This window comes from Pelophylax lessonae, assembly GCF_965119305.1.
Source record: "Pelophylax lessonae genome assembly, chromosome: 4".
Classification (NCBI taxonomy): domain Eukaryota; kingdom Metazoa; phylum Chordata; class Amphibia; order Anura; family Ranidae; genus Pelophylax; species Pelophylax lessonae.
Window position 1 is genome coordinate 595,403,931 of NC_138771.1, and position 16,445 is coordinate 595,420,375.

A 16,445-nucleotide genomic window follows, 5' to 3' on the forward strand; every position below is an offset into this window, starting at 1 on the left:
AGGAACCCCAAGTAATCTCTGGAGGGAACTTAGGATTGGTGTCACATCGCTAGCCCCCCAAGTGAAGTTGGACCTGAAACTATCCATGCACCATCAGATGAATCCTTAGGTTCCTCCAGAAATTACTTGAGGATCCTTGAGCTGTGATTGATTGATCTCCTATCTGGTGCCTTGATAGTTCCAGGTCCAACTCCACTTAGCCGGGCTAGCAGTATGATACCAATGATATTTTTAGCTGTTACCAGGAGTAGCAATGTGACCACCACTGTAAGTGGGGCGTTCTTCCCACTAAACAGAACCCTGGTTGAGAATGGCTGATGTAGACCCCCACACTCCTTATTTGGTAAACGTTGATTATTAGACCAAGTTGAAGTAAACGTGCACATGTATTGGCAGTTCAAACTGTGCATATGATAAATACATGGGTAGAGGTTACCTCCGGTGAAAGCCACAGGTTAACATGATTGGTAGGTCCAAAGGTACCTGAATGTCAGAAACATTCATGCAAGCTGAATAAAATATCACCAATTTTTTTTAAAAGAGATTACTGACTGACTATATCTTCAGCTCCTTCTAGTGGCACAAATGTAGTGTAGTTTTCTGAAATACCTGTGAGAAAACTATACTGCATTTTGGCCACTAGATGGAGTTGATGATACTGGAATGAATCTCTTCGAAAAAATATGGGGAAATTTTGCTCAGCTTCCAAGAATTCTTAAAAACTTGAGGATCTATAAAAAGACCCCAGGTTAGATGTCCCCCTGATTTCGAGAAGGTTATCATGTACTTTATATTGTTCCCTGGGGATAGGGAAATCTTTAACCCATCCCCAATCTATTCCAAAAAAAAAAAATGATTCCCAATTTTTTCAAAACCATACATTTTGTCCAAAGTTACCGTCCAAAAAGTAGCACAGTGACTAAGGTTAGGTTCAGGCCTTTGCATGTCGGTAACATGTGCGAAATTGTGCACTTTTCCGCCATGCAGAGAAACGCGCTGCCATGTATCAGACGTGTGGCGGCGTCAATAATGGTTAACCTCCCTGGCGGTAACCCCAAGCGTGACTCGGGGTGGATTTTTTAGGCTAGGATCGGTATCCCCGAGTCACGCTCGGGGTAGATGTGCAGAGCGCGCAGCGGTGTCTCTTACCTTCTCCTGGCGATCCAGCGATGATCTCCCATTGCTGTGATCGCCAGCCGAGATCCCCGCCGCTCGTCCGTCGGTGTGATGACTTCCTAGTTCCGTTCCCTGCAGCAGCAATGGTGCATGGGAGCGGAACTGGGAGGGAAATTCAAACGTTGCACAAAACACAAACACATAACACATTTATATTATATATATATATATATATATATATATATATATATATATATATATATATATATATATATATATATATATATATATATATATGTGTATATATATATATATATATATATATATATATATATATATATATAATATATAACGCATGAATTATAATCTAATCAATAATATAATTTTATTATATAATATAATATATATTATATATATATATTATATAATAAAATTATATTATTGATTAGATTATAATTCATGCGTTTGTGTTTCAAATTTATCACATCTGGGATGTCTACTAGAGTCTTGTTTTGGTCAGGTTTAAGTCAGTAATTACTAAGAATTGTAGGACTATAATACATAACGCCAAATTTCCATGCAAAAAATTGTACCGCTTTTGGTATATAACTCCTGACATAATCATACCGCCAGGGAGGTTAATGGCACCCCCATGCATTTGCAAACTTGCCCATTTTCGCTGGTGCTGCTGTGGCACGTTGGAGTCAGTGATGTCTTTTGTACATTTCTGGCATGAAATGAATAGGCTGCCATAGGCACAACACACGGGAACGTGCTTGCATTCAGTCAAACCTGTACATGTGAACCAAGCCTAAGCTGTTAGCTTTCTTGCCTTGCAGTGCGGGGGTTGTATTTTTAAACCCCCACAAGGATTCTATCTGCATGGAGTTTGCAGAGTTTGCATGTCTGTATGAGATTCATTCATTTGCACTGCTTTAATCCCACAGTCCGAAACTCTGTTGGAAGTAAACCTGCTTCAACCTGTCTGGCACACACTGAATTGGTTTACTAAAGGCAAATAGACTGTGCACTTTGCAATTGCAGTTGCACTCTGAGGGTTGATTTACTAAAAGTGGAAAGTGGAAAATTTGGTGCAGCTCTGCATAGAAACCAATCAGCTTCCCGGTTTTATGAAGAGCAAGCTGAAGTTAGAAGCTGATTGGCTATCATACACAGCTGCGCCAGATTTTATACTCTCCAATTTTAGTAAATCATACCCTTAAGGGTCCTTTCACACGGGCGCAACCGCCGATGGAGTCTGTTCTGCTCAGCGGGGGATCGATCCGCCAATCCCTGCTGAGCAGGCGGGTGACAGCTCCATCTCTGCTCTGTGTGCAGAGATGGAGCTGTCAGATCCCTGCTGTTCTCTCTCTATGGGAAGATTGGATAAGGATGGACCGCATGTCTGTTCTCATCTGATCCCATCCGATCCGCCAGACGGATGGAAAATAGGGTTTCCATCCATCTGGATTTCACAGACAGGATCGGATCGAAGAGCAGCGGGTGTCAGTGGAGATGTCACCACTGACATCCGCTGCCCCATAGGAATGCATGGAGCATTCGATCAGGTCCACCTGAAAAACTGACAGGCGGGTCGCCCGTGTGAAAGGACCCAAAGTGTTCAGTTGCTCCAGTGCTATGTAAACGAGGAGAAGCTCTGCTAAATTCCATCATCCAATCAGTGCAAGCCGGCAGTTGATCGTAGATCTCGCAGAAAAAAAAACTGGAGAAAAGAAGCCATTTAAAAGGAAAAAATTGCAAGGACTCAAGTTCCCAGCAGGGAACTAGGTCCTTACTCCTGACTAGGCAGAAAAAAACTGAAGACCTATAGCAGAGAGGGGGAGTATACCACCTGGGACTGCCCATAGGCATAGTCAAGATCTTTTTTCTGCCTCCCTGTAGGGGGCAGTATAACCCAATGGTTCATAATCCTGGATAGCTGTGTCCATCAATGAACAAAAGAGAAATGCTGATTTCTTTTTATTTTCCTTGCATGTGATTGGGTATTCTTTGCAATGTGAAGCTTTGCCTCTTTTACTAAGCTCTGGAGCACCTGCACATTTCGCCTCTAGCATAGCAACCCCATTGTCTGCTTGTGCTCTTGGCTTGGGATTGATATGAATGCTTCAATGCACTCTGTAAAACTTTGCAGAAAAAAAATGCTACATTAATAAATAAAAAACTAATTTCTCCCACAGACCAAAGGAGAAAGTAAAATATTAAAAAAGGAATAAAGGGTGATATGATATGTTTAAAAAACAGCATTAATCTCTTTAGCAGTCAGCGATATAATGGCGAGTGTTATAATGAGTTAAGAAGATGAAAGTTTGGCTTTCACAGTTCGTAGTGCCCAAGGACTCCCCATCCATCAATGTGAACTGCTTTCTCTAAGGCTACCCAAGATCTATTGTTTGTAAAACTGTGCTGCTCTCCTACTAGTTTTATAGATCCCAAAGAAATACAAAACTAAAACAAAGTAAATATATCATGTAATACTAATGCTGGTCATGAGAAATAAGCACAATTTCTAGAATCGTGTCCCTTGCAGGCCTCTCGTGGCCAACATTCTGTTAATTGCAGCTGGAGGACCAGAGAAACTATGGGCGAGTTCTGCACAACTACAGCAAGGCAAGAGGATGTCTATGGGGCTGTACTGACTTATCAGTGAACCGGCTTGTTTTTAGTTAGTTTTAAATAGAGTAAGGAATAATTGAAAGTCTTATTTATTTATTTTTTACGCTGACCATGCGCTATTCAAATTTCGTCTGGGTCCTGATTTTTGTATCTCCCGTCTGACATCCCTTGACTAAAAAAATGAAGGAGCCAGGTGGAAAATGTTTGGATGGAGGAATCTGTTAGATTTTCTAGATCTATATGTATATGACTAGCTTTACTTTTTACTTATTTTATACAATAAAGTAGCGTTTCTTCTAAAGAGCCCTGGGGACATCCTAAAAAAAAGATTAACAAAATAAAATTCTGACTTTAAATCAAAATTCTGTGATTACAAGTCTGAATTTCAAGTTTCAAAGTCAGAATTCTGAGCCTAAAATTCAGAATTATTCTGAGAATAAAATTTAGAATGTTCTGATTAAAAGTCAAAATTCTGAGTTTCATAGTAATAATTCTGAGATTAAAAGTCAGAATTTTGAGATTTAAATATCAGAATTATTTCAAAATTCTGAGATTGAAAATCAGAATTTGTTTCAGAGTATAGTTTATAGTATTTTTCTGAAAAATGTAAAAGGGTGCGCTGATATGTGAATAAGCTGCTACCAGAAATAAATAAATAATATAGTGTGAAATGAATTGGTGCGCTAAATTAAAATTACATCCAAAACAATTATGACATTATGACCAATAATCCAAAATAAATGTGAATCTTCCAATCCGTGATGATGTGAAGATACGAGATCAAGGTGCAGGAATCAAACAAGTGCTATCCAAATTGATAAATGTGAAATCCCACCACCTTGTGGATTTCCTCCTTACCCGGCGGATGAGAGGTAAGTGCAATAAATAATTTCCAAAAAAACACTCTTCTTGTGACAACAACCGCAAACTCTGTGCTCTTCACCAATCAGGTGCAAACGGTCACTCTAGCCTCTTACCAAATATAAATAATATGTGGGCTCTGAGACACTACCGAAGAAGTCACTGCTTAACGCGGTAGGGGACCCCTACTGCAGAAGTCACCATTTGACGCGCCGACGTAACGCGTATAGGGGGCGGGCCCTGTTTTGCTGAATCTCACATGCTCTCAAACCGTTTGCGGAACTGTGTCTTATATGCACTATTGAGTGCTTGCTTTGTAAGTACATTGATTTTACAATAAAATTACTTGCGATTGCCTATCGGAGAGCATTCGATTTTCTGTGCCTTTCCCTTTCATGCCTGGGATCTCTCCCTGTGGTTGAGTTGAACCTGGTCCTGGAAAACCTTCAGGTGTCCTATATGCGATCCCTCCTACCATCTTTTGGCCCCTGTGGGGTATAGCTGCATTTGACCCGGGGTGACTTTTGGGTCAGAGATTAAGGTGAGAGGCTTTAATTTCTGGTGGCGGTGAATGGGAGCACATTTACGGAGGTGCAGTGTTGGACACTCGTGTGAATATTGGGACTTTTTTATCACTGGCGCAGCACTGTTTTGGTTTTATATCCTAAAGGGACTGAGCCTGGAACTATGATGTGCAAGGCATTGGGAAGTAAGGGCAGTGGCTCCTCTCTTTGCTTTCGGATTGAAGATGGTTAAAGAGGAAGTAAACCCTCCTCTGACACTTTTACCTATAGGTAAGCCTATATTAAGGCTTACCTATAGGTACTGTAAATATCTCCTAAACATGCACAGTTTAGGAGATATTTACCTTACATGCAGCCAGTGACATCACTGGCGCATTCGCTCTGAAGGAACGGCCGCTGGTGCAGTTTCTTCAGAGCCCCGTGCCGTGACCGTCGGCTCCCACGCGCGTGCGCGGGAGTGACATCACCGCGGCACCGGCCAATCAGATGGCCGGATGCCGCGATCCCGGAAGACGGGCGACTGGACATGTCGCCCGTCATACAGGTGAGCGGCGGCACGGCGGCACGGCGGGGGCTCGTTCTTAGGTAAGTATTTCATAATGAGCTAGTATGCGATGCATACTAGCTCATTATGGGTTTCTCTTTCAGGTTGGAGCTAAAAAAAAAAAAAGTTTCATGGGTTTACAATCTCTTTAAGTGTACAATGTGAAAAGAGCTGATAGAGAAACTCAGTGCTCAGTGCTTTATCTCTCAAAATGACTCCGTAGATGGTGCCGAGACAGGTGTCACTTGCAATTGTAAAGTACATCCTTCTGTATGTGTTGCCTGGTGAAGTCATTTGGCCTCTGGCCAGGAGGAGGCACTGAACCCACATGAGTACCAGTACAATTCTTACAGCATGCAGTTCCCCCAAGCTGTTGGCACATTACCATGCTGACCGCTAGAAGCACCTCTGCCAGTGTTGTGTGGTTTGTCCCACCCCCTGTAATGGTCACTTTTGCTGGACAGCTTGTCCTGTTAGAGGAAATGAAAATTAGCAGGATAAAAAAAAAAACTGTGTTACAGGAGGACTTAGAAAAACTTGTGTGAAAGAACTGTGTTACTGCTACTGACAGACTGCAACAAATAGTAAAACGTCATTTTTTATTTTGTCCAGAGTTACACTTTAAAGCGTAACTCCACTTTTGCTGAGAAAAAAACATTCCCCTCTGGGTGATCTCTGTACATTACAAGGATTGTAACAAACTTTGTTGCAGATTCCTACCTTTTATTATCCTGAAGAAATCCCTGTTTGTTCCTCTGTGCTGAGTGGGTCAAATGGGAGTGGTTTCATAATTATCTATCAGCTGTGCAGCTTCAGAGCTCTAATGAGGAAATCTGCTGGGCCTGCATCCCTTTAGACGTGTTCCTATTGGGAGTATCTCACCAAAAATGACATTTTTGTTGCAGGGGATGCCAGAAATCTGACTTGTATCTTAGGCAGACTTCTGGGAAAATTGGTGAGCCAATCACACAAGCAGGAAATGATGTTTCTGGGGTGTGGTCAGTATACATTCTGTGTACAGAACACCTCCAGGTAGCCATATTGTATTGCATTTTCAGAAAATTACAACCGCTGCTGAAAAGGAAAGTTAATTTTTAATAACATTCAAATACAATATGATTTGTGTCTCAATTGTATACGCTATATTGTTTTTTCTTTACTTGCTTTTTTTCCCCCACGAAAGTGGAGTTACCCTTTAAGTGTTGTCAGATTTGAATTACAGAGGCATACAGACAGGACAGTAGTAATCCTTCTTTTCATTTTAGTCATTTAGAATTGGAAATTGAGAATCTGGTTGGGTGACATGAGAAACAGAGAAAGTTTGTCTTTCAGTTGCTTTGGTAAAGGATTAGATGAAAAATGATTGTAAGAGTGGAAATGTCTCCTCGTCTTACATCTCCTAAAGATAACTCAGCTGGGATTTGGTTGGGATTTTCAGTTCTGTTTACACTGCTGCCTGCTCTTTGCTTTTTTATAAGCCCTGGGCTCTGATGTCCCGAGATTAGTGTTTTTTTATTTTTTATGTACTGAAAATTTGGATGACACTGGGAAAATAATATCACAGTTTGGCAGTCATACACCGCTCAGCGTTGGAGCCTCTCTAATTCTTCCTAGCACCGAGCCAAAATATTCATGTATATATATTTTATAAAGGCATGTCATAAAAGCAGCGGGTGCCTGCAGCGAGCCTGCACAGGAAGACAAATACCACACCATCATTCTCAGGAACAGAATTATGTACTCTCTGCATTACCTCCTATTATGGGGAATACAGCACCTTGTAGTATGGGGAATCCATTACCTCCTATCATGAGGAATACAGCACCTTGTAGTATGGTGAAACCATTACCTCCTATTATGGGGAATACAGCACCTTGTAGTATGGTGAATGCATTACCTCCTATTATGGGGAATACAGCACCTTGTAGTATGGTGAATCCATTACCTTCTATGATGGGGAATACAGCACCTTGTAGTATGGTGAATCATTACCTCCTATTGTGAGGAATACAGCATCTTGTAGTATGGTGAATCAATTACCTCCTATTATGGGGAATACAGTACCTTATAGTATGGTGAAACCATTACCTCCTATTATGGGGAATACAGTACCTTATAGTATGGTGAAACCATTACCTCCTATTATGGGGAATACAGTACCTTGTAGTATGGCAAATCCATTACCTCCTCTTATGGGGAATACAGCACCTTGTAGTATGGCAAATCCATTACCTCCTCTTATGGGGAATACAGCACCTTGTAGTATGGTGAATCTATTACCTCCTATTATGGGGAATACAGCACCTTATAGTATGGCAAATCAATTACCTCCTATTATGGGGAATACAGCACCTTGTAGTATGGTGAATCCATTACCTCTTATTATGGGGAATACAGCACCTTGTAGTATGGTGAATCCATTACTTCCTATTATGGGGAATACAGCACCTTGTAGTATGGTGAATCCATTATCTCCTATTATGGGGAATACAGTACCTTGTAGTATGGTGAAACCATTACCTCCTATTATGGGGAATACAGCACCTTGTAGTATGGTGAATCCATTATCTCCTATTATGGGGAATACAGTACCTTGTAGTATGGTGAAACCATTACCTCCTATTATGGGGAATACAGTACCTTGTAGTATGGTGAAACCATGACCTCCTATTATAGGGAATGCAGCACCTTGTAGTATGGTGAATCTATTGCCTCCTATTATGGGGAATACAGCACCTTGTAGTATGGTGAATCTTTTTCCTCTTATTATGGGGAATACAGCACCTTGTAGTATGGCAAATCCATTACCTCCTATTATGGGGAATACAGCACCTTGTAGTATGGTGAATCCATTACCTCCTATTATGGGGAATACAGTACCTTGTAGTATGACGAATCTATTACCTCCTATTATGGGGAATACAGCACCTTGTAGTATGGTGAATCATTACCTCCTATTATGGGGAATACAGCACCTTGTAGTATGGTGAAACTATTACCTCCTATTATGGGGAATACAGCATCTTGTAGTATGGTGAATCCATTACCTCCTATTATGGGGAATACAGCACCTTGTAGTATGGTGAAACCATTACCTCCTATTATGGGGAATACAGCACCTAAATACTCTACTTTCTGTAATGGTAAACCCAAAAGTTCCTAAAATGCTCTATACACTATGTTTTGTAATGGTGAACCCAATAGCTCCTATGATGGTCTGTAAACTATGTCCTTTCATGGTGAACCCAATAGTTGCTATAATGGTCTATTCACTATGTCCTGTAATGGTGAACCCAATAGCCCTATGATGGTCTATACCAATCTTTCTCAACCTTTTCAACACAGAGGAACCCTTGAAATAAATTTCTGGTTTCAGGGAACCCCTACTAAAAATGCCAGAAAAGGACCTGGGGGTACTGGTGGACAACAGGCTTGGCAGTGGCATGCAATGCCAAGCTGCTGCAAGCAAAGCCAACAAAATACTGGCATGTTTAAAAAAAAGGGGATTCACTCCAGAAATAAAGAGATTATTCTCCCTCTCTACAAGACTCGGGTCCGGGCCAGTGGCGTAGCGTGGGTTGTCAGCACCCGGGGCAGGCAAGTAATTTGCGCCCCCTACACAAACCTACTAGACCACTACACAGACCTACCCCCTCATACACTGACACCTACACTGACCCCCCTTCACTTACCCCCACTACACTGACACATACACTGACCCCCCATACACTGACCCCTACACTGACTCCCCCCTCATTTCTATACACTGACCCCCCCATACACTAACACCCCCTACACTGACACCTATACAGACCCCCCTACACTGACCCCCCCATACACTGACCCCTACACTAACACCTATACTGACACCCCCTACACTGACCCCCCCCATACACTGACAGCTACACTGACAGATATACTGACCCCCTTACATTCCCACATACACTGAATGACCCCCCATACACTGACCCCTACACTGACTTCCCCCTACATTTCCACATACACTGACCCCCTACACTAATAGCTATACTGACCCCCCCCCCCTGCACTGACCCCTACACTAATAGCTATACTGACCCCCCTACACTGACCCCTACACTAATAGCTATACTGACCCCCCCCCTACACTGACCCCTACACTAATAGCTATACTGACCCCCCTACACTGACCCCTACACTAATAGCTATACTGACCCCCCTACACTGACCTCCCCCATACACTGACACCTATACTGACCCCCCCTACACTGACCGCCACATACACTGACACCTATACTGACCCCCCTACATTTCCACATACACTGACCCCCCCTACACTGATCCCCCCATACACTGACACCTACACTGACACCTATGCTGACCCCCCTACACTGACACACCCTCCTCTACACTGACCCCCCCCATACACTGACACCTACACTGCCCCCCCCCCTGTACACTGACAGCTACACTGACACCCCTTTACTGACCCCTTACATTTCCACATACACTGACCCCCACTACACTGACCCCTATACTAATAGCTATACTGACCCCCCCATACACTGACACCTATACTGACCCACCTATACTGACCTCCCCCATACACTGACACCTATACTGACCCCCCTACATTTCCACATACACTGACCCCCACTACACTGACCCCTATACTAATAGCTATACTGACCCCCCCATACACTGACACCTATACTGACCCCCCTACATTTCCACATACACTGACCCCCACTACACTGACCCCTATACTAATAGCTATACTGACCCCCCCCCATACACTGACACCTATACTGACCCCCCTACACTGACCGCCACATACACTGACACCCCTACATTTCCACATACACTGACCCCCCCTACACTGATCCCCCCCATATACTGACACCTACACTGACCCCTACACTGACACCTATGCTGACCCCCCTACACTGACACACCCTCCTCTACACTGACCCCCCATACACTGACACCTACACTGACCCCCCTACACTCACCTCCCCAATCACTGACACCTATACTGACCCCCCTACACTGACCCCCACTACACTGACCCCTACACTAATAGCTATACTGACCCCCCCATACACTGACACCTATGCTGACCCCCCTACACTGACACCCCCCCACTTCCCTGGGCCCTGGGGGCAGGCAAGACATCACTTACCTTGTTCTGTGCCAAAACACTGGCGACTCGAGGAGGGGAGAGACAGCATGTCGGTGGCCGGCCGGACAGCAGGTGGAGACTCCTGAAGCGGTGCTGCACATGCACCGAGCCACAGACTGGCATCTTCATCCACGACCAGCCCCGCCCCCTGGCCACATGACACCTTCAGCGGTCCGCCGCTGTACTGCCGATGTACTGCCAATCACTGCTCGTCTTGCACAAAGCGGCGGTCACTGAGCCAAGAGGTGGAGTGCGGGCGGGCAACTTCAGAAAAAAGGGACACTTTGATCCCGCCGATTGCGAGCGTGGGATGCGCCCCCCTAAATGTTGCGCCCGGTGCCAGTGGCCCCCCCTGCACCCCCCACGCTACGCCACTAGGTCCGGCCACATCTGGAGTATGCTGTCCAGTTCTGGCCACCGGTCCTCAGGAAGGATGTGCTGGAACTGGAGAAAGTCCAGAGAAGGGCAACAAGAATAATTAGGGGAATGGAGGACATCGGCTATGAGGAAAGACTACAAGCATTGAACTTATTCTCTCTGGAGAAGAGACGATTAAGGGGGGATATGATATCAATGTACAAATACTGTACTGGGGATGACCCTAGCATAAGGAACAAACTTTTCAGAGAAAGGGAATACAATAAGACACGTGGCCACTCACTAAAACTAGAGGAAAAACAGTTTAAACTTAAAATACATAAGGGGTTCTTTACTGTCAGAGCAGTAAGGATGTGGAATTCGCTTCCACAAGCAGTCGTATCAACAGGGAGCATCGATAGCTTCAAAAAACTATTAGATGGGCACCTCAAAGACCACAACATACAGGGGTACACAATGCATGGTTAACAGCAAACACACACACACATCATAGGTTGAACTGGATGGACTGATGTCTTTTTTCAACCTCACAAACTATGTAACTTTATTTTTCAGCTAACTATACTGGGCTCCATTCATAGAACCAGATAGCATGCGGTATTTCGGTGTTTTCCAAAATACCGCATGCAATCCTGAAAATGTTTATTCACTACTGCTTTATTCGATAAAGTCAATTCACTAAAAAAAAAATGCATGTGGTAAATAAGTTGTGGTCCCAGCATACAATATTTAAGAGGTAACTCCACTTTCATATTTATATATGTTTATTTACTAAAGGCAAATCCACTGTGCACTCCCCCCCCCCCCAGAAACATCATTTACTGCTTGTGTGATTGGCTCACTGATTTTCCCAGAAGTCTGCACTAAGATACACGTCAGATTTCAGACATCCTCTGTAACAAAAATGTCATTTATGGTGAGATACTACCAATCGGAAATCACATCTAAAGGGATGCCGATCATGCCACTTTCCTCATTAGAGCCCTGCAGGTGAAGCAGCCGATTGATAATTATGAAATCACTTCCATTAGATTCGGTTACCACATGGACGCATACAAACACACAGGGATTTCTTCAGAATAAAAAAATGTAGGAATCTGCAACAAAGTTTGTTTAAATCCTTGTAATGTACATAGATCACCCAGAGGGGAATGATTTTTTCTCAAAAACAGTGGAACTACTCTTTAAAGAGGAACCACAGTCTGCTCACATAATTTGTAATAAGAACATATTTGCCATTCTGAAGCTTCCCTCCAACCACTTTGCATATTACTTTATATGTACTGTGATTCTGTACTTGCCAAATATGCTGCAGAAATCTCCCTCCACTAAGTCTGGCTGCAGCCATTTTAACTGTGGGCAGCTGAAGTTGCTGCCTGTTCACTTCCTGGATTTATGCAGACACATAGAGGCACACAGATACATACACATATATACACAAACACACATATATACACACACACAAATTTACAGACAGACACACACACACCACTGCTTGCCTGCACATTTCTCCTCTCTCGATGAATACTCATGGATCTCTGCAGTCTCCTGTTATCTCCGCCCTCATCCAGCCCCCTCCAGCTCTGCAGCTCTCATTCGATTTCCTATGATTCACCCCTCCTCCCTTGCTGGCAAACTCTCACCAGAGTGAGAGAAAGAGAGTTGTGCATGATGTCATTAGCTTAAACTAATTATCAGACAAGAAAGAGGAAGTGGGCTGTATAAGGTATTTACTGGCAGAAAAAAAAATGTTTTACTATCCAAGGTTAAAACAACAAGGGTAGAAGATTTAATAGATGGAAAGATGAAAAAATGACTAAAGAGTCACTTTAGGAACTGGCATCAGCCAGCATCCTTAAAGTGATTGTAAAATCTCGTTTTTGTTTTTTTTTCTAAAAAATAGCAAACATGTTATACTTACCTGCTCTGTTGCAGTGGATTTGCAAAGAGCAGCCCAGATCCTCCTCTTCTCAGGTCCCTCTTCTGTGATCCTGGCCCCTCCCTTCTGTTCATGCCCCCACAGCAAGCAGCTTGCTATGGAGGCACCTGAGCTAAGTCAAAGCTCCCTTTGTCCATTCAGATACAGAGCCCCGACTGGGCCCCGCCCCCCTCTCTCTTCTGATTGGCTAGTTGACTTTAACTGACAGCAGCGGCAGCCAATGGCGCCACTGCTGTGTTTCAGGTAAGTGTTAGGGGGGCTGCTGCACACAGAAGGTTTTTTATCTTATTGCATAGAATGCAACCCCTTTAACAACTAGTATACAACCTGGTTGTTAAGGAGCAGGTGGCCGCCACATCCTTAACAACCAATGATTCATCAGCTGTCAGCTGAAAGTAAAAAAAAACAATTGCCTGCTCTGCCCCCTTCCCAAAGCCCCTTGTCCCCATGTTGATGGGGACAAGGGCTTCTTCCCCCGAACCCTGGGCGGTGGCTGTGGGGGACTGTGGGCCGGGGGCTTATAAGAATATGGAAGCCCCATTTAACAAGGGGACCCCCAGATCCCACCCCCCATGGGATTGAGTATGGGGTACACAGTACCCCTACTCATTCACCAAAATAAAAATGTGTAGTGTAAAAAAAAAAGACATTAGACAGTTTTTGACAAGTCCTTTATTTAAAAAATAAAACAAAAATGTCCCCCAGTGTAGATCCATCGTCAATCACGATGCTGAACACCACCGCCGACCCGAAAAAAGAAAAAAAAAGAAAAAAGTGTCTGCTCGTGCCGAATGCTTCCACCTTCTGTCAGCTCCTCTGTCTGACAGTTCCTAAATAACTAAGGGGCAGGGCCACACAGTGACATCACTGGGTTACCCCACGCCCTTGTGATGTTGTCGGCCAGGGCATTGTTTTAAATTTTGGCGTGGGGGTTTACTCTAAATTCCATACCAAACCTGACCCGAAAGGCCTTGTTTGGATTTTGGGGGACCCTATTCATTTTTTTTTCCCAATTTTTTAATTGCCGCTTGTTTTCTTACTTTCAGCTGTCAGTGGGAAACCCTGCTGACAGCTGATGACTCAACAATAGATTGTTAATGATGCGCTCCTAACAACCATGACAGTTACTGGTTGTTAAGGACGCTGGCGGCTGCCCGCTCCTTAACAACCAGCTAGTGACAGCCTGTAGTAAGTACGCCAGCGGTAAATTACCGCAGGCTTTTACTACTAAAATACCGCATGACTTCATAAAATAACTCATGCGGTATTTAAGTAGGGTTTTTTAATGAATGCTAAAACACTTTTTGAAAAACGATATGTGGTATCTTGCGAAAAGATACCGCTTTTTGAATGGAGCCAATCGTCTTTGGCAGCTCGCCAGCCTTTTTCAGCATCTCAGATCTCAGGGCCTTAGTGAAAATTCTAAGCCCTCCCAACCCCACACCAAAGAAGTGTTGAAAGACGCGGTCTAGTAGTCTGTAAAAGAATAAACAGCAAAAATGTAATAGCAATAATAATAATAACCATAGTGCTATTTTGTATGATTACGTAATTGTTAGTATTGCTGCACAGAATTTCCCTATAATGCCAATACAAACTTATTAAACTCTGTCTTTTTTGCAGAGCTGTAAATTCAGCTGTCAAATCCAATATTGGCTGAGTATTTTTTAAAGCCTGAGGGAGACAATTTTAGGCATACAGAGTTAATTTCAGTGCTGGCTAGGGGCTGTAGCAGAGTTACTGAGAGCAACAAATCTATACTGCTAAGTCAACAAACAAGTGTTTCTTAAGCCCCGTACACACGTACCGATGGTCGGCATACAAATGTTCCTCTTTTCTCCCCGGAATGTCGGTGTCTGCTGAAAAGTGCAAAGACAGCACAAGGACAGCACAAGAATTTTGTCCGCCGACTGCAGAAGTGATGTCATGTAATGGTTAACTTTCCCTGTGTTTTCTATTTTCTGAGCATGCCCAGTCTTGCAAATCTGCGGTCTGTCGGCCGAATTGTGTACTGACAGGCGAACAATCGTCCGTTCTGGTGTCGGCATACAAAAATTTTCATGTTTGCAAGAAAGACTTTTGTCCGCGGATTGTGCGCAGACATCTGTCGGAGGCACCATACTAACACGCGTACAATCGGCAGATCCTTCGTCCACCGACGTTTGTATGCCGACGATCGGTACGTGTGTACGGGCCTTCACTGAACAGATCTAGTGAAAGGGATCTGTGCCTAGCAATCATCCTGATAAATTTTCTTCCATACTGGAAGATGTTATGTTTTATTTGTCTCAGCAGCCTCCAACCCCCACCCCAAGTCCCCATAGAAGCCATGTGGGCTTCCATGTCTATTGTTATGGCACTGGTTGGATAAAAGGCTTAACATGGTAAAACACTTCTGGTAGTTATATAGTGAATTTTGTTTTAGAAGCCTATACATCAGACCATAAAGAGGGACAACTGAGGAAAAAAGAGGGACAGAGGGATGTGGATGTAGAACAGATGAAGGCCATACAAATGAGGTACAGTTGGGAGCCATTTCCGATGGTGAATACGTTACTTTCCATTGTGGTGAGTCCATTACCCCTGGTAAAGTGAATACACTCTGGTTGATTTACTAAAGAAAATAGGCTTTCACTTTGCAAGGGAAAAATTCACCGAAGCTTAGTGAATGTGGTGAGATTTCACTTTGCAACGAATACTTAAAGCGGTAGTATACTTATTTTTTTTACTTTTACCTACAGGTTAGCCTATATTAAGGCTTACCTTTAGTTACAATTAATATCTCCTAAACTGGCACGGCTTAGTAGATATTTTCCCTGCATGCAGCCGCTGGCGCTAGCGGCGCATGCACTCTGAAGGTCCGGCGGACCTTCAGAGTTCCTTGCCGGGCACTTGCCGGAAAGTGACTAGCTCATTATGCCTTTGTCTTGCAGGGTTTTTTTTTTGGCAGTATACAACCACTTTAATCAAATGCAAGGAAAAAAAAACAGCATTTTTACTTGCACATGATTGGATGATGGAAGTCGGAAGAGCTTCAGCCCATTCAATAAGTGTTGGGGAAAGTTTCCTTGCAAAATGCAACTTGCCTTGCAAAGTGAACAGCTTATTTGTCTTTAGTAAATCAATCCCATTACCTCCTAATATTACGGTAAACACATTAGCTCCTGTGATATGAACATGTCTTCTTAGGGGTGAGCACATTACCTCCAATTATAGTGAATCCATTAATTCCTATGATGATGAATCCATTACTTCATATAATGGTGAATAGATTACCTCCAATGACGG